Source organism: Coregonus lavaretus (genome assembly GCF_964263955.1).
Source record: "Coregonus lavaretus genome assembly, chromosome: 4".
Lineage (NCBI taxonomy): Eukaryota > Metazoa > Chordata > Actinopteri > Salmoniformes > Salmonidae > Coregonus > Coregonus lavaretus.
The window spans coordinates 24,055,768-24,078,575 of record NC_139991.1 but is presented as its reverse complement, the minus strand read 5'-3'; the positions used below and the strand labels follow the sequence as shown (position 1 = coordinate 24,078,575).

At 42.9% G+C, this 22,808-nt stretch overlaps 1 long non-coding RNA gene across 6 annotated transcripts; it reads right to left on the bottom strand.

Moving 5' to 3' along the window:
- Positions 1-18,124: 18,124 nt before the first annotated feature.
- On the bottom strand, positions 18,125-22,579 carry LOC311127167. 6 transcript variants are annotated; one of them, XR_014613094.1, is made up of 6 exons: positions 22,165-22,579; positions 21,863-21,963; positions 21,641-21,690; positions 20,943-21,036; positions 20,091-20,186; positions 18,125-19,173 (listed from the first exon to the last, which is right to left on the bottom strand). It is a non-coding gene; the product is annotated as an uncharacterized lncRNA (long non-coding RNA). The 6 variants fall into 6 exon arrangements; XR_014613095.1 differs by having other exon boundaries at positions 21,854-21,960; positions 22,165-22,578; XR_014613096.1 differs by having other exon boundaries at positions 21,854-21,963; positions 22,165-22,577.
- Between the last annotated feature and the right edge of the window lie 229 nt (positions 22,580-22,808).

Below are 22,808 nucleotides of genomic sequence, written 5' to 3'. Positions count from 1 at the left end.
TACCATCCTGGTCGTTGTGGACCGGTTCTCTAAGGCCTGTCGTTTGCTCCCCATGCCGGGTCTTCCTACTGCCCTACAGACCGCCGAAGCACTATTCACCCATGTGTTCCGGCACTACGGGGTGCCCGAGGACATTGTGGCTGACCGAGGTCCCCAATTCACCTCCAGAGTCTGGAGAGCTTTTATGGAGCGGTTGGGGGTCTCGGTGAGCCTCACCTCGGGTTACCACCCGGAGAGTAATGGGCAGGTGGAACGCGTTAACCAGGATGTGGGTAGGTTTCTCAGAACGTACTGCCGGGATCGGCCGGAGGAGTGGGCGAGATATGTGCCCTGGGCCGAGATGGCACAGAACTCTCTCCGCCACTCCTCCACCCAACTAACCCCTTTTCAGTGTGTTTTGGGGTACCAGCCGGTTCTGGCACCATGGCATGAGAGCCAGATCGAGGCCCCCGCTGTGGATGAGTGGGTGCGGCGCTCGGAGGAGACGTGGGACGCTGCACACGTCCATCTGCAGCGTGCCATACGTCGACAGAAGACGAGCGCCGACCTACACCGCAGTGAGGGGCCAGTGTACGCACCTGGAGATCGAGTCTGGCTCTCTGCCAGAAACCTGCCTCTCCGCCTGCCCTGTCGGAAGCTGGGTCGGCGGTTTGTAGGGCCATTTAAAGTCCTGAGAAGGTTGAACGAGGTATGTTATAGATTACAGTTACCAGTTGAGTATAAGTGTATTAACCCCTCGTTCCATGTGTCCCTTCTCAGGCCGGTGGTAGCAGGCCCACTCCAAGAACATGAGATCTTGGAGACCCCCCCGCCCCCGTTGGACATCGAGGGGGCACCGGCGTACACCGTGAGATCCATCTTGGATTCTAGACGTCGGAGAGGGGGTCTTCAGTATCTAGTGGAGTGGGAGGGGTACGGTCCGGAGGAGCGGTGCTGGGTGCCGAGGAGAGACATCTTGGACCCGTCGCTCCTGACGGAATTCCATCGGGGGTATCCGACGCGCCCTGCGCCGCGGCCTCCGGGTCGTCCCCAAGGCCGGAGTCGGCGCGCGTCTGGAGCCGCGCGTCAAGGGGGGGGTACTGTCACGGTTTCGGCCGAGGCTGCCTCTCTCCCTTGTTCGGGCAGGCTTCGGCGTTCGTCGTCTCCGGAATTCTAGCTGCCACCGATTGATGTTTCATGTTCGTTTGCTTTTGTCTGTTTGTTTCTACACCTGTTTCTGTTTTGTAGTAATTAGTGTCCTATAAGTTTCTCGTTGTGTTTGTCTTGTGTTGTGTGTGATTGTTACCGTCAGTTTGTGTATTGCTCGGTTGAGCGTTATTTTCTCCAATGTTTGCTGGAGCGTTCGTTGCACTTGTGTGTGCACTTATTCAGTTTGTCGCACCTGTTTGTGCGCATTGTCTTTTCGCCTTCGTGCGTATTTTGCTGTCAGGCTTATTTTGTCCTGTTGCCTGTGTTTAGGCAGTATACAGCTTTTTGGAATATCAGTCTGCTTCCTGCGTTTGATTCCTACACAACACCTACAACACGACCTGACATAATTAACTTATTACATTTTTTTTAGATGTATTATTTGACAAAAAAGTGGAGGGCGCGACAAAAAAACTTTAATCATCATAGAAAACTCTTGCTCACTATTAAAAATGCATTGTTTTATTTAAGCAAGGTTAAAAGATTAACGTTTCGGTCTAGTCTATGACGATATGCAAGTTGTGTTTGCCCAGTTAAAGGGCGACCCAGACTCACCCTGGTTCTTGAGGGTTGCAGACACTGAATAATTATCATTTGAAATAAATGGCACTTTTCAAGTCTTGACTAAAAATCTTTAATGAATATGAATTTAAATACAATTGACTTGAGGATCAGAGCAGGCAGGCTGACTGGCTTGCCCTGAAGGCCCTCTGCCTCTACCTCTGTGTGGTTAATCTCAGCCAAGAGGTTGTATGGGTTGTCTGTCTCTCTCTGGGTGTGAATCACTATCACTATGACCTCTCGCTCCGCCTGCCCGTTGGCCTGATTAGAAGGCTTCCCCTCTCATTCCTTGCTCACAGGAGCAGGGGTGATGGCATCCGGGGTAACCTCCTCCTCTCCTGTATCTAACCCATCTTTCTGGCTGTGAGTTCGACTGAGGTCACTCGTTCTCTCTCCCAGGGTGTTGGATAGTTTCTCCTCCTCTGTGTCTTGTGTATTTTCTACATTGTAGAATAATAGTGAAGACATCAAAACTATTAAATAACACATATGGCATCATGTAGTAACCAAAAACGTGTTACACATATCAAAATATGTTTGAGATGTGAGATTCTTCAAAGTAGCCACCCTTTGCCTTGATCACAGCTTTGTACATACAGAATAATACGAAATGTTCTGAGACCAGGTTGCGCTTTCACCTCCCCCGGTAAGAGGGGAATAAGGCAACCTCAGAGTTACATTCAAGGATACTTTATTGACACACACGGATGAAATGGACATGGAAAGGTAGTGGAATGATAGTGGTCCTGTAATGGACAGATAACAGGGGTAATGAATATGCACAATAACTGATAGCACAAGTAGAGCAACAACGCTATTAACAAAGGAAGGGCTGTATTAATGGCATAATGCTACCTGCGGAGTATTACACAACACAGTAAAACACAGAGAGGCAACTTACAATAGGCAATGGTAGTAAATATAAAGAACAACAAGTAAGAATGATATACATGTTACAAATTCACTTTGTGCACGTACACTATCCCACGGTATCTCTGTGCATTCAAATTGTCATCGATAAAATGCAATTGTATTCATTGTCCGTAGCTTATGCCTGCCCATACCATAACCCCACTGCCACCATGGGGCATTCACAACGTTGACATCAGTCAACAGCTCGCCCATACGCTGCTTTACAAGTGGTCTGAAGTCGTGAGGCCAGTTAGAAGTACTGCCAAATTCTCTAAAGCCGCCTTGGCTTATGGTTGAGAAATAAACATAAACGTATCTGGCAACAGCTCTGGTGGACATTCCTGCAGTCCGTAAGCCAATTGCACGCTGCCTCAAAACTTGAAACATCTGTGCATTGTGTTGTGTGACAAAACTGCACATTTTAGAGTGGCATTTTATTGTCCTCAGCACAAGGTGCACCTGTGTAATTATCATGCTGTTTAATCAGCTTCTTGATATGCCATATTTGTCAGGTGGATGGATTATCTTGGCAAAGGAGAAATGCTCGCTTACAGGGATGTAAACAAATTTGTGTACACAATTTGAGAAAAATAAGCTTTTTGTGCGAATGGAACATTTCTGGGATTTTTATTTCAGTTCATGAAACATGGGACCAACACTTTACATGTTGCGTTTATATTTTTGTTCAGTGTAGTTATTAGGTTGGGAGATTGGGATCCTATCTGGGCTAGCTAAAGCCAACTTCATGGTTAGTAGTATGACAGAGAAAATATAACAAGACAAATTTAAACATCACAAATCTGAGGGGGCAAGTGACCCTGTGCCCCCTTTTGGCATGACGTCTCTGCTATCAACCACATCATTCTGTCTCCGTGAATATTCAAAACAGACACATTCATTCAGGTCTGGTACTGGTCCTACCATATAGATCAGGGATGGACAATTCCAGTCCTTGGGGGTCGGAGGGGTGTCACACTTTTTCCACATCCCTAGCAAACACAGATGATTAAACTTATTGCATTCTAAACTGAAACCCATGAGTACTTGATTATTAGAGTCAAACGTGTTAGCTGGGGCTGGGGAAAAAGTTTAACATCAATCAGGTCCCGAGGACTGGAGTTGCCCATCCCTAATATAGATGCTCTGTTTGCACGCATCGAGGGATGTGGTGAGTGACAGTGGAGACAAGGGAGCACACAGAAACAGCTTTGTCCTTTTAGAAAGTCGTCATAATCCTTAAATAAATATGATATGTATGCAAGAAATGCAGAGCCACTTCCAAAAACATATTGACAGAGTCTAGTATCTAGTAATCTAATCAATTAGTTTTCAACCCTTTGTTATGGCAAGCCTAAATAAGCTCAGGAGTAAAAATGTGCTTAACAAGTCACATAATCAGTTAGATGGACTCACTATGTGTGCAATAATAGTGATTTTTGAACGACTACACAATCTCTGTACCCCACACATGCAATTATCTATTAGGTCCCTCAGTCGAGCAGTGAATTTCAAACATAGATTCAACCATGAAGACCAGGGAGGTTTTCCAATGCCTCGCAAAAAAGGGCACCTTTTGGTAGATGGGTACAAAAAAAGCAGACATTGAATATTCCTTTGAGCATGGTGAAGGTATTAATTACGCTTTGGATGGTGTATCAATACACCCAGTCACCACATAAATACAGGTGTCCATCCTAACTCAGCTGCCAGAGAGGAAGGAAAACGCTCAGGGATTTCACCATGAGGCAAATGGTGACTTTAAAACAGTTAGAAAGTTTAATGCTTTGATAGGAGAAAACTGAGGATGAATCATCAACATTGTAGTTACTCCACAATACTAACCTAATTGACAGAGTATGCACTCACTAACTGTAAGTCGCTCTGGATAAGAGCGTCTGCTAAATGACTAAAATGTAAATGTAAAAGAAGGAAACCTGTACATGCATTGTGTTTGCAATCAGGCACTAAAGTAAAACTGCAAATAATGTGGCAAAGAAATGAACTTCATGCCCTGAATACAAAGCGTAATGTTTTGGGCAAATCCAACACAACACATCACTGAGTACCACTCTTCATATTTCCAAGCATGGTGGTGGCTGCATCATGTTATGGGTATGCATGTCATTGGCAAGGACTAGATACTTTTTTAGGATAAAAATAAACGGCATAGAGCTAAGTACAGGCAGATTCCTAGAGGAAAACCTGGTTCAGTCTGCTTTCCAACAAACACTGGGAGACAAATTCCCTCTTCAGCAGGACAATAACCTAAAACACAAGGCCAAATATTCACTGGAGTTGCTTACCAAGACGACATTGAATGTTTCTGAGTGGCTTAGTTACAGTTTTGACTTAATTCGGCTTGAAAACCTATGGCAAAAAAAAAATGGCTGTCTATATAATGTATATTGCATATATTTTACAATCCAGTTGTGCAAAGCTCTTGGAGATTTACCCAGAAAGACACAGCTTTAATCGACTCAGGGGTGGGAATACTTATGTAAATGAGATATTTCTGTATGTAATTTCCAATACATTTGCAGAAATTTCAAAAGCGTGTTTTCACTTTGTCATTATGGGGTATTGTGTGTAGCTGCGTGAGAGAAAATATTATAATTGAATCCATTTTGAATTCAGGCTGTAAGAAAACAACATGTGGAATAAGTTAAGGGGTATGAATACTTTCTGAATGCACTGTATATCTGCAAGAAAGTGATAAATAAGTGACTGTTTGAAAGGGGGTCATATAAACACTGCCTTATTTATATTTTTACATATAACATAAAGTTAATTCTCTCTGAAATAGTCATGCTATAATGGGCGTCGTTTCTCAGACCAAATTTCCATTCTGGCTCAAACAAAGCAATCGGATCATGCTCCAGTCAAAAACAGCTATAGGGAATGCCTATACATTGTCCAATCTCCTTCCACACATTGATTTAATCTTTATTCAGAAAGAAACAAACTTGAAATTAAGTGTTGTTTCAGTGTCTTGTTGCAGGTTGTACAATGTTCAAAAGTGTGTGAGAGAAAAAGCATTAACTTGTGTGTGTGGTGTCAAGTGTGAATGGTCCTATGTATGCAAATAGCCGAGATTGGATATTTCAGCACCATGGACAGCAGCGACATTGGGATAGCGAGATCTGTAATTCAGCAACACATGACTCTGGATAGCGGCTGTCTCAGGTGAAGTTGGCATTGGGAAAATCCCATCTAATGGGAAACGAGGCATAGGAGGCAAAAAGACTGAAGGAGAAGACTCCCACAGGAACTCTTGGCTTAACTGTTCTGCCACATTCATTTCAAATGTTAAATTTTTCGATTTGTAAATAAAAGGGAACACATCTGCAAATAATGTAAACTGTCTTTTCTAACTACACTGTACAGCTTTAGTGTGTCTGTGCGTCATATGTACAACTGCAAGCAATTCGCTTCTCAAATCCTTCTCAAATGTCTTTTTAATGTGAGAAATAAAATGAAAAACAACTCTTAGACTAATACAATGCGTACTGTCACAAATTATTACTATTCCCAACAAGACAACGAAGTGATGGTCTTTACCCACCATGGAGACTTATAAAGGCTACTTCCCCCCCACCAAAAGTTCCCACGCTGAGCGATGTTGTTTACTACATCATTATGCATATAATTAAAGTCATACCTTTATTGTCATTCATGCTCTTATTTTTAACCGAGTAGTTTTGCAAAAGTGTAACCTGCGTCAATTCAGAGCTAGGAAATATTGAAATAATGTGCTTAAGAGGACCACACCCGTCGCTATGGGCGGGCCATAGGGGGCCGGGCCCGCCCCCAAAAATGCTTGGCAACCCCCACTTGAGGCACAGATCTCTTAAAAAGTGAGGTGGATCTTTCTGAGGTGGAAGTTGGGAGAGTTATATTTCAGTGAAACGTAAGTGAAGGAGGCCCCGCTCTCTCGCTTTCCCAGATGTTTAGTTCATTTCATTCCGATCTCCTTTGCATTATTATAGCCATTTTCTGTAGCCTGTCAACTATGCGTCTGTCTATCCCTGTTCTCTCCTCTCCGCACAGGCTATACAAACGCCTCACACCGCGTGGCTGCTGCCACTCTAACCTGGTGGTTCCTGCGCGCACGACCCACATGGAGTTCCAGGTCTCCGGCAGCATCTGGAACTGCCGTTCTGCGGCCAATAGGGCAGAGTTCATCTCAGCCTATGCTACCCTCCAGTCCCTCGACTTCTTGGCGCTGACGGAAACATGGATTACCACTGAAAACACTGCTACTCCTACTGCTCTCTCCTCGTCTGACCATGTGTTCTTGCATACCCCGAGAGCATCTGGTCAGCGGGGTGGTGGCACAGGAATCCTCATCTCTCCCAAGTGGACATTCTCTCTTTTTCCCCTGACCCATCTGTCTATCTCCTCATTTGAATGTCATGCTGTCACAGTCACTAGCCCATTCAAGCTTAACATCCTTATCATTTATCGCCCTCCAGGTTCCCTTGGAGAGTTCATCAATGAGCTTGACGCCTTGATAAGTTCCTTTCCTGAGGATGGCTCACCCCTCACAGTTCTGGGTGACTTTAACCTCCCTACGTCAACCTTTGATGCATTTCTCTCTGCCTCCTTCTTTCCACTCCTCTCCTCTTTTGACCTCACCCTCTCACCGTCCCCCCCTACTCACAAGGCAGGCAATACGCTTGACCTCATCTTTACTAGATGCTGTTCTTCTACTAATCTCACTGCAACTCCCCTCCATGTCTCCGACCACTACTTTGTATCCTTTTCTCTCTCGCTCTCCTCCAACACTACTCACTCTGTCCCTACTCAGATGGTAATGCGTCGTCGCAACCTTCCCTCTCTCTCTCCCACTACTCTCTCCTCCTCCATCCTATCATCTCTTCCCTCTGCTCAATCCTTCTCCCTCCAATCTCCTGATTCTGCCTCCTCAACCCTCCTCTCCTCCCTTTCTGCATCCTTTGACTCTCTATGTCCCCTATCCTCCCGGCCGGCTCGGTCTTCCCCTCCTGCTCCATGGCATGACGACTTATTGCGAGCTCACAGAACAGGGCTCCGGGCAGCCGAGCGGAAATGGAGGAAAACTAGACTCCCTGCGGGTTTGGCATCTTTTCACTCCCTCCTCTCTACATTTTCTTCCTCTGTTTCTGCTGCTAAAGCCACTTTCTACTACTCTAAATTCCAAGCATCTGCCTCTAACCCTAGGAAGCTCTTTACCACCTTCACCTCCCTGCTGAATCCATTTTGAAAAGAAGGTTGACGAAATCCGATCCTCGTTTGTTAAGTCAAATGACACTGCTGGTCCTGCTCACACTGCCCTACCCTATGCTTTGACTTCTTTCTCCCCTCTCTCTCCAGATGAAATCTTGCGACTTGTGACGGCCGGCCGCCCTACAACCTGCCCGCTTGACCCTATCCCCTCCTCTCTTCTCCAGACCATTTCCGGAGACCTTCTCCCTTACCTCACCTCGCTCATCAACTCATCCTTGACCGCTGGCTATGTCCCTTCCGTCTTCAAGAGAGCGAGAGTTGCACCCCTTCTCAAAAAACCTACACTCGATCCCTCCGATGTCAACAACTACAGACTAGTCTCCCTTCTTTCTTTTCTCTCCAAAACTCTTGAGCGTGCCGTCTTTAGCCAACTCTCTTGCTATCTCTCTCAGAATGACCTTCTTGATCCAAACCAGTCAGGTTTCAAGACTGGTCATTCAACTGAGACTGCTCTTCTCTGTGTCACGGAGGCTCTCCGCACTGCCAAAGCTAACTCTCTTTCCTCTGCTCTTGTCCTTCTAGACCTGTCTGCTGCCTTTGATACTGTGAACCATCAGATCCTCCTCTCCACCCTCTCCGAGTTGGGCATCTCCGGCGCGGCTCACTCTTGGATTGCGTCCTACCTGACAGGTCGCTCCTACCAAGTGGTGTGGCAAGAATCTGTCTCCGCACCACGTGCTCTCACCACTGGTGTCCCCCAGGGCTCAGTTCTAGGCCCCCTTCTATTCTCGCTATACACCAAGTCACTTGGCTCTGTCATATCCTCACATGGCCTCTCCTATCATTGCTACGCAGACGAAACAAAACTAATCTTCTCCTTTCCCCCTTCTGATAACCAGGTTGCGAATCGCATCTCTGCATGTTTGGCAGACATATCAGTGTGGATGACGGATCACCACGTCAAGCTGAACCTCCCGGGGAAGGACTGCCTGTTCCATGATCTCGCCATCACGGTTGACAACTCTGTTGTGTCCTCCTCCCAGAGTGCAAAAAGCCTTGGCGTGACCCTGGACAACACCCTGTCGTTCTCCGCTAACATCAAGGCGGTGACCAGATCCTGTAGGTTCATGCTCTACTACATTTGGAGAGTACGACCCTGCCTTACACAGGAAGCGGCACAGGTCCTAATCCAGGCACTTGTCATCTCCCGTCTGGATTACTGCAACTCGCTGTTGGCTGGGCTCCCTGCCTGTGCCATTAAACCCCTACAACTCATCCAGAATGCCGCAGCCCGTCTGGTGTTCAACCTTCCCAAGTTCTCTCACGTCACCCCGCTCCTCCGCACACTCCACTGGCTTCCAGTTGAAGCTCGCATCTGCTACAAGACCATGGTGCTTGCCTACGGAGCTGTGAAGGCACCTCCGTACCTTCAGGCTCTGATCAGTCCCTACACCCAAACGAGGGCATTGCGTTCATCCACCTCTGGCCTGCTGGCCCCCCTACCTCTGTGGAAGCACAGTTCCCGCTCAGCCCAGTCAAAACTGTTCGCTGCTCTCGCACCCCAATGGTGGAACAACACTTGAAACCCCACCTCTTTAAGGAATACCTGGGTTAGGATAAAGTAATCCTTCTACCCCCCCCTTACCTCACCCCACAAAAAAAATAAAAAATAAAATGGTTGTAAAGTGGTTATCCACTGGCTGTAAGGTGAATGCACCAATTTTGTAAGTCGCTCTGGATAAGAGCGTCTGCTAAATGACGTAAATGTAAATGTAAATGTAAAAAAAAAAATATATATATATATATATATATTATAATAGTTGCTAATTTTGTGTTGCATTAATGTTGCATTCTTTATCATTAAAACATAAAACATATAAAGAAACAATGGTGTGATTTTGTTTGATTGATGGGAATCTACACTGCAACAGCCTATCACGGCCTTAATAAAAAGAAAGTTAGGCTACGTACGTGACATAGCCTACGTCAGTGTAGCCGCTCAACAGTTACCGCGCATTTTTGAAAGCTGGATGAGTTTTCGCCGGCTTACTCGCTTCAGTTCGTCATATATATCCGTAAGTGGTTGAAAAGCCCACCAACAGTCTCCTCTGCCAAATTGGATATGACACCGATGCTTCCTGATGTTGTAGTTGGAGAAGGAGACCCTGGACGACAGTCTGAGCCTGATGCTAGTAGCTCCGTGGAGTCCGGGGCAGCATTTGGGCCACAACTGCCTGTTGAATCAGTGGGTATGAGTGACCTCGGCATGGACAAACCCAAACAGGTTGTGTTGAGGAAATATTCAGTCAAAATGTTTGGTTAAAAAAAACGATCATTTTCCTCTAGCTCAGGGGTGTCAAACTCATTTTAGCTCAGGGGCCACATGGAGGAAAATCTATTCCCAAGTGGGCCGGACCGGAAAAATCATGGTATATATAACTTAAAAACAACAACTTCAGATTGTTTTCTTTGTTTTAATACGATCAACATACAACATAAAGCTGGAGCCTGAGGACAGTGTGTCCAAAATAGTACAAGCACAACATCACTATTAATCATAAAACACGTCAAGTTTATTTGAAAATTTTAAAGAAAAAGAACACACAAACACACAATGCCTCAGTGATTAACAGAACTGTTTCACAGATCACAGAACTATATCAGGGTGTCATTTCTCAGGCAGAAATGTAGATAAAAATAATGAAATCCTGTTCCCCAAACAAGTGCAAGAACCACAGAGTCAAGAATAGGTTAAATATACAAATAAAATAAAATCAATTAAAAACAATAGCACATCAACATAAAAACATATAAACATAAATCTGAAAGCGTTGCTCAAACTCCCGTAACAGTCCAGTTATTTTATCTTTGAACCGCTTCATGTCTGCCACATGTTGGGTCGCGCACACATTTTTCAGACAGGGGAAGTGAGCTGCATCACCACCGGCAAGTTGCGTCTCCCACAATGACAGCTTCAACTTGAAAGAACGTATTGTTGCGCCCTTGCAGCTGTTTGTTCAAGTTATTCAGGTGCTCTGTAACATCCACCATAAATGCAAGGTCCGGCATCCATTCTGCGGAATGAAATTCTAACACTGGTTTGCCATTTTCTTCCATGAACTGTTCAATTTCTTCTCGTAAATCAAAGAAACGCCTCAGCACAGCACCTCGGCTTAACCATCTTACCTCAGTGTGGTATGGCAGGCCATAGATGTGGTCTTTCTCTCTGAGAAGGCTGTCAAACTGACGGTGATTCAGGCTTCTGGATCGGATGAAATTAACAGTTTGGATGACCACCTTCATGACGTTATCCATCTTTAATGACTTGCAACACAAAGCCTCCTGGTGCAAAATACAGTGAAAAGTCAAAAAATCACGTCCTCCATTTGCAGATTGCACTTTCTCTCTGAACTTTGTCACAACGCCTGCTTTTTTCCCGATCATTGAGGGCGCACCTTCTGTAGCCAGGCTGACAGCGCGGGACCAGTCCACTCCGACCCTGATCAGCGCGCCGACCAGTGCGGTAAAAATATCAGCTGCTGTCGTTGTATCTGTCATCGGCACCAACTCCACGAACTCCTCGGTGACGGTCAATGTGTCATCAACTCCGCGGATGAAAAAATGGCCAGTTGTGCAACATCTGTAATGTCCGTGCTTTCATCAATTGCAACCGAAAACGCAATAAATGACTTTACTTTTTGCTTCAACTGGCTGTCCAAATCCACTGAAAGATCGGAAATCCTGTCTGCAACTGTGTTTCTTGTCAGGCTGATATTTGCAAAAGCCTGCCGCTTTTCAGGGCACCAAATCTCAGCTGCCTTCATCATGCATGTTTTTACAAATTCACCCTCACTAAATGGTTTTGAAGCCACTGCGATTTCATTAGCAATGAGGTAGCTAGCTTTCACTGCAGCGTCACTGATGTCTCGGCTGTGAGTAAACACAGACTGCTGTTTCTTCAGACCCGCCAACAGTTCATTCACCTTCTCTCATCTCCGCTGTCCTTGAAAGTTGTCATATTTGTCGGCATGAAGACTCACATAGTGGCGACGAAGGTTATATTCTTTCAGCACTGCAACATGCTCTGAACACACCAAACATACAGCTTTCCCATTCAATTCCGTGATTAAATAGGATGACCATTTTTCTTGGAACACTCTGCACTCTGCGTCCACTTTTCTCTTTTTTGACAGAGACATATTGGGGCAATGAGGGTGCCAAAGCACATAATGTTAAAAGTAGAAGCCGTAATAAATATCGCGGGCAAAACAAAGTAGCTCATTGGCTGCACGTGCTTGACCTACTTGCTCTGCCCCGGTATAAACAGTTTGCTTGCTTAACACAATTGCTATTGCGCCATCCAGTGGACGAAATTGGAACAGCAGTTTATTTTATTGAAAAATTGCAGCGCATTTTTATACTTAAAAAATAAAAAAAAATAAAAAAAAAATATTTTTATTTTTTAAATCATCTCGCGGGCCGGATTAAACCCGTTTGCGGGCCTGATCCGGCCCGCGGGCCGTACGTTTGACACCCCTGCTCTAGCTGGTATTTGAACAGGGACTGGCTTGAGTACTCGGTGGAAAAGGACTCCGCATTTTGTTATGCGTGCAGGAAATTCAAATCTGTATCATCGGACGCGAACTTCTCCATTAAGGGATGTAATGATTGGAAGCATGCAATTGGAACAGGCAAGGGCTTAAATAAGCATGCAGCTTCAAAAGAACAGTTAGCCTGTGAAGCAATGTGGAGAGATTCAGAAAAACGTAGAGAGACAGGAAAAGAGATTTCCACTCTTAAATTTAGAGCAACTGGCTCGCAACAGATACTACATGTCAGCTGTAATTGATATGCTGGAGTTTTTAGTGGTGAATCAATTGCCGTTACGTGGAGATAATGCTGGTTTTGCCAGTGTGCTAGATGATAATAGCTCAATGGGGCTGTTTTTGTCTCTCTTTGAGTACACCATGCGCAAAGATCCTGAACTGACACGGATTACAAAAACAATCCCACAGAATGCACGCTATACCAGCCCACAGATACAAAACGAGATTCTCGAAATGATGAGCAATCTCGTGACAGAGGAGATAGTGAGACAAGTCGGCGATAGCTGGTATTAAAGTGGATGTCACACGGGATCCTTTAAGCCAAGAAAACATATCTGTAGTTGTGCGTTTTGTTGACAAACACTATGGTCTGTGTGAGCGCCTCTTGGTAATGGCCACATCTGAGAAAAGTGATGCAGAGGCTCTGACAGGTGTCATCATTGATGAGCTCACCAGCGCCGGACTCAGCACGGACAAAATCCTGAGTCAAGTTTATGATGGCGCACCACTCATGTCTGGCAGGCATGGTGGTGTGCAGAAATTGCTCCAAAACAAGCTGGATCATAACATACCATATATTCACTGCTTTAATCACCAACTTCATCTGGTTGTGATTCATGCCATGTCCAGTGAAGCAGCTGTCGATTATTCTTTTGGAGTATGCAACATGCTGTACAACTTCATCAGGAAGCCAACCGTGGCTATTCTGTACAAAGGCGATACCCTGAAACGTCTCTTGAACCAGAGATGGACTGGCCACTTGACAACGGTCAAAGTTGTGGTGAAGAGTTTTCACGACATATCCACATTACTGACCGAGGTGGAAAACACACGAGGCCTTGGAGCGGAGGTGCGCGTCGAGGCTACCGGGCTGCTTCGTGCCATTACGCAGCGCAGTTTTCTTTTCATTGCGCACCTTGTTATGAAACTGTTGTCACTTTTCGAGCCGCCTAACAGACTACTACAGGCCAAAGATATGGACTTGTTCACTGCGGTGACACTTGTGAACAGCGCTTCTGACTGCGTGAAGACAATGACATGCAAATTACATCGACAGCTATATGCCTCCATACATAGCAACAGAGAGTCATGGTAATTTGGAAACATTTGTGAATGTGGAATGAAAAACCTTCATAACCTGGTGTTGACATCATTTCATATTCTTTCATAATAATAATAATACATGATTACACTAATAATATGTATATGTTTTTTTTTACAAAATAACCCACTTAACAATACAGCCATTGAAAAGCCATTTTTAAATAAAGCTTACTTCGAATTTCCATAAAGGCAGTTAGCTACAGTACACATGACAGGTGACACTACTACATTGTTCCATCTCAAAGCAGCATCAGGAATGCCGATTGCGAACCCTGGGTGACCCTCAATTGTAATTGGGTGATTCCTCATGTCATCTCTGCTTTCCCCTTTCTCAAAATGCGGGAGAAGGGAGGAAAGGAAGATGGATACGGGGTTGATGACAATGATGATGTTCAACTGATAGTATTGAACAAAATATAAACGCCATATGCAACAATTTCAACAATTTTACTGAGTTACAGTTCAAATAAAGAAATCAGTTAATTGAATAAAATAATTAGGCCCTAATCTATGGATTTCACATGACTGGAAATACAGAAATGCATCTGTTGGTCACAGATACCTTTAAAAAAAGATAGAGGCGTGGATCAGAAAACCAGTCAGTATCTGGTGTGAACACCATTTGCCTCTTGCATCAGGCTGTTGATCAGGCTGTTGATTGTGGCCTGTAGAATGTTGTCCCACTCCTCTTCAATGGCTGTGCGAAGTTGCTGGATATTGGCAGGTACTGGAACACACTGTCGTACACGTCGATCCAGAGCATCCCAAACATGCTCAATGGATGACATTTATGGTGAGTTTGCAGGCAATGGAAGAACTGGGACATTTTCAGCTTCCAGGAATTGTGTACAGATCCTCGCGACATGGGGCTGTGCATTATCATGCTGAAACATGAGGTGAGGGCGGCGGATGAATGGCACGACAATGGCCCTCAGGATCTCGTCACGGTAACTATGTGCATTGAAATTGCCATCAATAAAATGCAATCGTGTTCGTTGTCCGTAGCTTATGCCTGCTCATACCATAACCCCACCACCACCATGGGGTGTTCACAACGTTGACATCAGCAAACCGCTCACCCACACAACCTCATACACGCTGTCTGCCATCTGCCCGGTACAGTGTAAACCGGGATTAATCTGTGAAAAGCACACTTCTCCAGCGTGCCAGTGGCCATCGAAGGTGAGCATTTGTCCACTGAAGTCGGTTACGATGCCGAACTACAGTCAGATCAAGACCCTGGTGAGGTGGCTTATGGTAGAGAAATGAACATTAAATTCTCTGGCAACAGCTCTGGTGGACATTCCTGCAGTCAACATGCCAATTGCACTCTCCCTTAAAACTTGAGACATCTGTAGCATTGTGTTGTGTGACAAAACTGCACATTTTAGTGGCCTTTTCTTGTCTCCAGCACAAGGTGCACCTATGTAATGATCATGCTCTTTAATCAGCTTCTTGATATGCCACACCTGTCAGGTGGATGGATCATCTTGGCAAAGGTGAAATGCTCACTAACAGCGATGTAAACATATTTGTGCAAAACATTTGAGAGAAATAAGCGTTTTGTGCATATAGTCATTTCTGGGATCTATTATTTCAGCATACTACAGCATTTCATGCATGGTGGCTAGCTATGACAATCGGTTTGTATTGCTAGTACTGTATTGGTTGGGATAATTTTTCATTGTTTAACTAGCTAGCTAGCTAATTTACATGTCTAAACAAAAGACTCCACTTCGCCAGATGATTACATGATCTGCTTAGTAATATTATATATATCTAAAAAAATCATTTGCATTGCTAGTTATAGCCTAATGTTAGCTAGATAGCTAAAATGGAACCTAGTTGGTTAGCTTTAGCTACCTGCAGATTCATACTACAGCATTTCATGCGTCGTGGCTAGCTATGGCAATTGGTTTGTATTCCTAGTACTGTATAGATTGGGATAATGGTTCATTGTTTTGCTAGCTAGCTATCTAGCTAATTTACATATCTAAACAAAAGACTCCACTTTGCCCAATGATTACATGACCCATCAAGTTAGCCAGGTGTGTCTGGGGGTGATTACGCCCATCTATTGTATTTCATGAACATGTGAACAGGTCTAGACAATAGAGACCCATCCACTTAGCTAGATGTCAATTTAGAGAATTGTGTCTGGGTAAGCCTCATCTTTTATTGCTAAAATATTTGTAACTGGAATTTGTTTTTCAGCATCAATAGAACACGCCTGACTCTCCTCCACAAGTCATACAAGAAGAATGGTCTAATTCAAAAATAGATGGCCCAAGCAAGTGCAGGTTACACCTGAAAAATGAGGACTTGCAGCGAGTTATGAACTTCATCAACAACTATGCAGAGGATAATGCAATAGTATTACCAGGACGCCACCCAGGACACAAACACTTTGGTGGAAAGCTGCTGCCATCTCATGTGACAAAAATAGCGGTGTGGCGTCTCTACAAGGAATCAATGACAACACTTGTAAAGTATGTAAAGCATAAACAAACCCTTTTTTATTATTGCATTTACCGGCAACATGATTGGCACTATTTTTATTGATCTTACATTATTTGTGTATTTTCCAGAGGTACGTGCAGTCGGGCTGTCTTCCTTCAAGACTCTGTGGTGACAATTGCTACCCCACGTCTCAAGCACTAAGCCCAGGACAGACCTGTGCTGGCAGTGCAAGAGGAACAACTATCAGGTCTTCAGATCTGCCAATCTGAAAAAACAAGTGCAGCATCTCCTGCTTGTTCAAAGTGAGCAGTCTGTCTACCAGAAGATGGTTGCTGACTACATGACCACCTGTCAAGACCTGTAGTTGTCTCTGAGGTGCCCTACTGACCCAGCAAGCAAAGACATCAGGATGCATTACAGCTTTAACAGGACAGGTTCCACTCAGAACAGGCCTCACCATGGTCGACCAAAGAAGTTGAGTGCACGTGCTCAGCGTCATATCCAGAGGATGTCTTTGGGAAATAGACATATGAGTGCTGCCAGCATTGCTGCAGAGGTTGAAGGGGTGGGGGGTCAGCCTGTCAGTGCTCAGACCATACGCCGCACACTGCATCAAATTGGTCTGCATGGCTGTCGTCCCAGAAGGAAGCCTCTTCTAAAGATGATGCACAAGAAAGCCCGCAAACAGTTTGCTGAAGACAAGCAGACTAAGGACATGGATTACTGGAACCATGTCCTGTGGTCTGATGAGACCAAGATAAACTTATTTGGTTCAGATGGTGTCAAGCGTGTGTGGCGGCAACTAGGTGAGGAGTACAAGCATGGTGGTGGGAGTGTCATGGTCTGGGGCTGCATGAGTGCTGCCGGCACTGGGGAGTTACAGTTCATTGAGGGAACCATGAATGCCAACATGTACTGTGACATACTGAAGCAGGGCATGATCCCTTCCCTTCGGAGACTGGTCCGCAGGGCAATATTCCAACATGATAACGACCCCAAACACACCTCCAAGACTACCACTGCCTTGCTAAAGAAGCTGAGGGTAAAGATGATGGACTGGCCAAGCATGTCTCCAGACCTAAACCCTATTGAGCATCTGTGGGGCATCCTCAAACGGAAGGTGGAAGAGTGCAAGGTCTCTAACATCCACCAGCTCCGTGATGTCGTCATGGAGGAGTGGAAGAGGACTCCAGTGGCAACCTGTGAAGCTCTGGCGAACTCCATGCCCAAGAGGGTTAAGGCAGTGCTGGAAAATGATGGTGGCCACACAAAATATTGACACTTTGGGCCCAATTTGGACATTTTCACTTACACTGTAAACCCTAATAAGTTCACATAACTCAAAAATTATTTTGTAACAGATTACACAAAAATATTTTAGTGATGTTTTTAAATGTTTTAAGTTTACATAAAATAAAAATTATATTTACAGTTGCCTTAAATTATCTCAATGTTATATTATAAATATTGATATTCCTCAACTTATAATTATGGATTAATTCACTTAAAATTTTCAATATTTTTCAACTCATATAATGTGGGAAATACACTCAAAATTTTCAATATTTTTCAACTCATATAATGTGGGAAATACACTCAAAATTTTCAATATTTTTCAACTCATATAATGTGGGAAATACACTCAAAACTTTCAATATTCTTCAACTCATAAATGTGGGAAATACACTCAATATTAAATATTCTTCAACTCATATAATGTGTGAAATACACTCAAAATTTTCAATATTCTTCAACTCATAATGTGGGACATGCAATCAAAATTAATTCTAAACTAAAATACTGATGTCGGTCCATTACACAATTATAATCAGCGAATAATGTTAGAAAACATGAAAGTGACACCACAGTGACAATTTAACTTTTTTTTTATTCAACACAATGTGCTTTTAAAAAGGCACGAATCAAAAGGAGCTCAGTCAAAACAAAGTGCTTGTCATAAATTAAAACAAAAAAGGAAGTGACTCCATAAAAACAAAATGTGTTTTAAAGTACATTAAGTGTTAATAGTTCCATATTCTGATAGTGGTCATTGCTACAGAGGGTAGATTCAGTATTTTCGGTCTCCATATCACATTATTCAGAAAACATTATGATAAAAACTCACAAAGGCTTCATGTTAAAATTCAATAAGATTCTAATTATAATCCATCCTCAACAGCAATAACAACTATTAGAATGTGGAGCCATTTAAAACGTTTTGGCACTTACTGTACCTTGAAGGCTGCAACTAACTTTTTTAAAATAAAACATTCAAATAAAAGTACTGGTTTCTACTGTGCCGTACTTCAACTGGCAACATCAAGGTAAGCATTAGGTCACACAACATTAAACATGTATAGTGCATGAATTCAACAGTCGTTTCCCACAACTACAGTGCAAAAACTTGGGCTTGGCAATACGTCAATGTTGTGATATTTATCTATTAACAATCAATGTATTAAATCTGAGGTAGTAGAGGCAAACAGTGTAACATATTAAACATGAGGTAGAAGAGGCAAATTATTACATTTGTAAAGAGGGGAAAAAAACAAAAAACATCCTCAATACTCAGCTCAACAAATAGTCCATTCTGAGTGATTCACTCATTGAACAAATCATTCTTCAGTGTCAGTAGACGCCCTTTCAGTGGTTTGTTGTCCTCAAGACACATCACAACTTTTTGGATAAATGTGAATGTAAGCTCGAGATTCTTTGGGTACTGTAGGTCTAGTGCATAGACATACCCAAAGAGCAGGATAAATGAGTCAGCCAGGTTTGTGGGACCACTCACAAGTATTTCATCTTCCACGACAATACAGATGCTCTCAGGGCTGAAGAGGGCCGCATCAGTAGTATCATCAGTGACAACTGTCAGGAGAGCCACCGGAGTGTCAGTGAGGTCTGGACCATCTGCTGACTATAAAACACAAATAATACAAAAATGAGTTCAGCCCCTCAAGGATACAAATCATGCTAATGATGTCTAGACATTACGGTCACTTTGCACTTAGACTGCAGCTAAGCTACATGTTTAAACTATTTTCTTTACACATGCTTATTATTTTATGTTAGTTTCACACCTACCTGTAAGCATACTTTTTGTTTAGTGGAATTCTTTATACTTACCTTTTCATTTATGTAATTTCTACATGTCAGTTTGCAGAATAACAACTCAAGGAAACTTCATAAACAGGTTCTGGGGGCTATTCCAGAAAGGAGGTTCAACAAACTGAGCCTAACCCTGAACTCAGAGTTGACTTACCCTGTGAAGTGAAACTGAGTTTTCAGTTACAGAACAGCTGATCTGAGTTAGGTAAGTTGACTCAGAGTACGTTAACTCGGAGTTGAGCTTGTGCCTGACGACTAGTAAAAAGCCATCATCAATGGAGCTCCGATACGGTTATTCACCATGGCAACGGGAGAAAACAGGAAGCAGACATTTTCTGGCTGCGGCTGTTATATAAATCACTGACAGAGTTTCAGATGCAGTCGTCTTTTCATTTTGAATTTAACATCACTTTATTTTATATTAGCCTTTAAGGAAGTGGTTGAATGTTGTTCAATGTTTTATTTTAGGCTATTTTGTTTTATTTAAAATCGGCTGAAAATGAAATATAAAAACATTTTATCTCATACTCAATGCGGCGACAAACTAGAAACACGGACTTTGAAATTACGTTGTTGGAAAAAATACAATTGGCTATACTGATGGTTTTCACATAACCTGCTTTCTGGAATGCCCCTCTGGTTCTCCTATAGTTCTTTGAGTGATGTCATGTTTAAGCTGACTGAATAGCTAAGCAAAGGGATTGATAGTGAGGCCAGTACACTTACATTACAGGTCCTGAAAAACTTGGAGGCATCTTCACGCAGGTACACAGGAAGTGCACGAAGGACGAGGGCCCGTCTCATATTTACATCACGTTGTTCCTACATGGACAAAAAATATCCATTACAATAATAATTACACAAATATCAAAAACATTCATTGTACACTAATTATAGTAAAAATGAAAATGTTAAAAGATAAGCAAGTTAGTTATTAACAAGCAAAGCATCAAAGTTGTGTGCTTATAGATCTGCTATTTCTGTTGTTGTTCTTTGTATTTAACAAAGTATTAATAAAGGGTTCAAGTGATCAACTGTTGACCCCACAGTTGAGATAAAAACATTTAGAGAAATAGCAAAAGAATGACTGTGGAAACACATAAAATAAAACCAATTATTAGTGTAACCCTCTCACCAGGCTCGAATTTGACTCTCACGATATTACCTTATTTAGAATATCTGAACAGCATGGGATATTAGGTGAGAAGGACATCTCCAATAAGAATCCCTATTGTAAACTTGCTAGGGTGAATGACAAATAGGGTATTAACTTCAGATAGAATGATTATAGACTTGGTTATTGTTATAAGGATATGCTTTCCCATGCATTAAATGAAACTGAAACAGTAAATGACTCCACCAATACAACAGACATAAGGTTCAAGATCTATATTAATCAAATGTTCAATGTATCACATCAAAAGAAATACAAATTATAAACCCCAATGATTTTTCCACAACCCCATGTCCAAATTATTTGCAAGCTTGCTTAAACCCTGGGCGCGCGTTGGAGCTCATAAAAAAAAATGATGACATACATAAAGTCCCGAAGTCCACCCCACATTTGTAGTTACTCACTACTTGTAGATAATGCCTCAGCAAAATATAGTAGTTCTGTGCAGGTGTCCTCACAAGATCCACCGCGAACACAGCTATCAATGCAGCCAGTACTCTGTAGCAGAAACAGACATCCGTTGGAAACCCGAACTGATCGTCACAAGCAATTCTCTCCAAGTCTTGCACGATGCTAGGCTAACCTCTAGGATGTCGAATGTCTCCACAATGCGACGGCAGCTTCAGTCTCCACTTGGTCTTTCTTAACTAAATAATAAACACTCTCTTATAGAATTAAAATCAGGATTTACCTTAAAAAAAACTATGTAGGTATGGTTTTGTTCTCTCTTTATCGTTTCCTTTGGTCGTTTTTCCTTCACCAAACCCACTAACGTCTCTCCTCTCCCTTCTTTCAACTTTTCCCTCCCTTTTCTTTCCCGGCAACCAGTCCACTCTCCCATTGGCCACAACTTAACAAGTTAGCTCATTGGTCAAAACTTTAACGAGATACGTGGGAAATTTAAACTTAAAAGTAAACCAACCTATTCACTTGTAAAACATTTTTAAAACATTGCTTCAAAAGAAATGCATTAATGACATTACAAATCAGGAGCTATTCGATCACCTTTTAAATCTAATACCAATGAATTATAACAAATACACTCTATACTTGGTTTTAGGAATGTATTACATTAGTAACACTATTTCATAATACATCCTACCTGAACTGTTAAAAGGATTTCGAGATGATCTCACAACCACACACTTGAGCCTAGGAAGAAATACAAACACAGGCCTGGTTAGCATCATGATAACACACTCACATTATGTTGTTTAGCATTGTTCGTTTCACGCTAGCACACACGTACACACAGCTCGATAACGTAAAATATTTACTGTGTAAGGCAGACACTTATTGAAATAAGGATACTCACAGTACGCACTTGCATTACCGGCGAACAGCGAAAACTCATGGACCTTGCTCCACCGTCAATATCCCGGGCAAACATGCATTATGGGAAATGTAGTTCATCCAGGAAACCTGCTGATAACGTTACAACGTTGTAAGATGAAGTAACGTAACGTATTTATCACATATTTAACAACTTCTAAAGTTACAATTACTTGGATTTTTACACTATTTACAACGAATATTCACTGTGCACATTGTACAAATGTATTCCCAGTTCCACATTTAAGACTATCGAAATTCAATTGAAAAAAAAACAAAAACAGAGTTACTTACCAAATCAGAGGTGATGATAAGATGGCGCTTAAGAAAACGAGGGCAATAAGACTAATGATAAAAACGGAGGTGGTGGTGGTTTCAAGCGGGCAGCATAAAAGTGCGCATTGCAAACAAATTAAAACAAATTAAACTGTGTTCCACATCCACACGGGCGGCCCAAACATCCCCGCATCTCGGCTAAATTCAAGATGGCTGACTCAGCTTTCCTGAGAGAGAGATGACCCACCCACCAGAACGTCATGACGTCGATAACGTCATGACACTACCTAAACTTTTTGAGCGTTCCACACAAATTACCTATAAAATATTGAGCCCTCTTCAATTAAAGTGGCATAAATCTCAACAGAGCTCAAAACTTTATAGTTTGGTCAACTGCATAACGACATTTGACTGTTATGACCTTATTACTTATGAGCTAGTACAACTGTTTGGGAATACAGTGTAGGGGTGTACTCACTTTTGTTGCCAGCGGTTTAGACATTAATGGCTGTGTGCTGTGTTATTTTGAGGGGACAGCAAATGTACACTGTTATACAAGCTGTACACTCACTACTTTACATTGTAGCAAAGTGTCATTTCTTCAGTGAAAAGATATACTCAAATATTTACAAAAATGTAGATACTGTATATGTACACTGATT